The following is a 2500-nucleotide window of genomic DNA, read 5'->3' on the forward strand; positions in this document are numbered from 1 at the left end:
GAGGGTTTTGCACATGGCCAAGGTTGGCGGTGCACCACGGCATAGCTAAATGGCTTGGTGGGGAGATTTGTGAAAAAATGAAATTCGTGGTTTTTGAGATGTGAGGGTTGGAAAGGCCTACAAATGCCCCCAAATGAATACCATGAAAGTCTTGGTGCACGAAAGTTTTGAGTTGGTTGGGTTTTGCACATGGGCAAGGTTGTCGGTGCACCACGGCATAGCTAAATGGCTTGGTGGGGAGTTTTGTGAAAAAATGAAATTCGTGGTTTTTGAGATGTGAGGGTTGGAAAGGCCTCCAAATGCCCCCAAATGAATACCATGAAAGTCTTGGTGCACGAATGTTTTGAGTTGGTTGGGTTTTGCACATGGCCAAGGTTGGCGGTGCACCACGGCATAGCTAAATGGCTTGGTGGGGAGATTTGTGAAAAAATGAAATTCGTGGTTTTTGAGATGTGAGGGTTGGAATGGCCTCCAAATGCCCCCAAATGAATACCATGAAAGTCTTGGTGCACGAAAGTTTTGAGTTGGTTGGGTTTTGCACATGGCCAAGTTGGTCGGTGCACCACGGCATAGCTAAATGGCTTGGTGGGGAGTTTTGTGAAAAAATGAAATTCGTGGTTTTTGAGATGTGAGCGTTGGAAATGCCTCCAAATGCCCCCAAATGAATACCATCAAAGTCTTGGTGCACGAAAGTTTTGAGTTCGGAGGGTTTTGCACATGGCCAAGGTTGGCGGTGCACCACGGCATAGCTAAATGGCTTGGTGGGGAGATTTGTGAAAAAATGAAATTCGTGGTTTTTGAGATGTGAGGGTTGGAAAGGCCTACAAATGCCCCCAAATGAATACCATGAAAGTCTTGGTGCACGAAAGTTTTGAGTTGGTTGGGTTTTGCACATGGGCAAGGTTGTCGGTGCACCACGGCATAGCTAAATGGCTTGGTGGGGAGTTTTGTGAAAAAATGAAATTCGTGGTTTTTGAGATGTGAGGGTTGGAAAGGCCTCCAAATGCCCCCAAATGAATACCATGAAAGTCTTGGTGCACGAATGTTTTGAGTTGGTTGGGTTTTGCACATGGCCAAGGTTGGCGGTGCACCACGGCATAGCTAAATGGCTTGGTGGGGAGATTTGTGAAAAAATGAAATTCGTGGTTTTTGAGATGTGAGGGTTGGAATGGCCTCCAAATGCCCCCAAATGAATACCATGAAAGTCTTGGTGCACGAAAGTTTTGAGTTCGGAGGGTTTTGCACATGGCCAAGTTGGTCGGTGCACCACCGCGGCATAGCTAGATGGCTTGTGTGGAGTTTTGTGAAAAAATGAAATTCGTGGTTTTTGAGATGTGAGGGTTGGAAAGGCCTCCAAATGTCCCCAAATGAGTACTGTAAAAGTGTTGGTGCACAAAAGTTTTGAATTGGATGCATTTTGCACTTGGCCAAGTTGGTCGGTGCACCGCGACTAGATAGCTTGGTGCCAAAATTTGTCAAATTTAAGACCTTGGCCAAACTGAATGAAATTTTGTGGGGAGGTTCCTGATATTGTTTAGTGGTGGACTGGAAAAAATGAGGTCGAAATTCGAAGTCTACATGTGCTTTTCTATTTTTCCCGATTTTACACATACCCGGTAAGTAAAAAAAATAAAAAAAATAGTTCCCCTTCGAGAAAAATTATGAAATTTGGTGAGCAAGGAGATACCATTATTCTACGAATTACTGCAAAAAATCGCATCAAAATTCGAAGTGTAGCCCAAGATATGGACTTATGTCTGCTCAAAAAAAGTGTATCTACTTGTACAATTTTGCCTTTTGCATATTAACCTCTTATAGGGGGGGAGTGCTCCTTGAGCCGGCCAGCTCCACACTGGCAGGTTTTAAAGGGAGCTTGATGAGGCCTCCCCCCTCACGTGGTGCGTGCGTTAGCATGTTTATCATGGCACAACTAGCCTCTTCATAGTTGTTGAGCTTTATTAATACCAACACACGGTCGTCACTGATCGTTGGTTAGCTCGGCAGCTAGTCCCTCGGATATTGTGGAAAGTTATTTTCATGCCTAGCGATGCTTGACCCTGCGTCACTTGATGTTTCCATTTGCTTGCTTGCCCATGGTAGGTGGGGGGTGGACCGTCTTGTGGTGTGGTGTCTTGCGAACGTGAGGGTGTGTGAGTTGTAATCGAGATGCACTTGCTGGCTGGCTCCATGCCTTGCGTATCGAACGGTCAAGCATGCATCTCTTCCATTTTCACCCGTTGCCTTGGGTGATATTGGTTGATCAGTCCCTGTGTTGCCTACCCACTAGACGGTACTTCTGTGGTTGCTTCGAATTCTATCTTTCCATCACGAAGAGGTGTTGGAGGATCCTAATGTCACGCACGTGTTCTATCTAGTGAAACATCTCAGTGATGCACGTGTTGTGGCTAGTTCTTTTGGATGCGGTGCATTATATGAACTCGGGTTTACTTTAGCGACCCAGTCAACATAATTCGGTTGTGTCCCTTGATTGAGACGTTGT

Source organism: Vigna unguiculata, unplaced genomic scaffold (assembly GCF_037176805.1).
Source record: "Vigna unguiculata cultivar grain cowpea cultivar isolate G323 ecotype 2 unplaced genomic scaffold, ASM3717680v1 ptg000016l_ERROPOS49028589, whole genome shotgun sequence".
NCBI classification, from domain to species: Eukaryota; Viridiplantae; Streptophyta; class Magnoliopsida; order Fabales; family Fabaceae; genus Vigna; species Vigna unguiculata.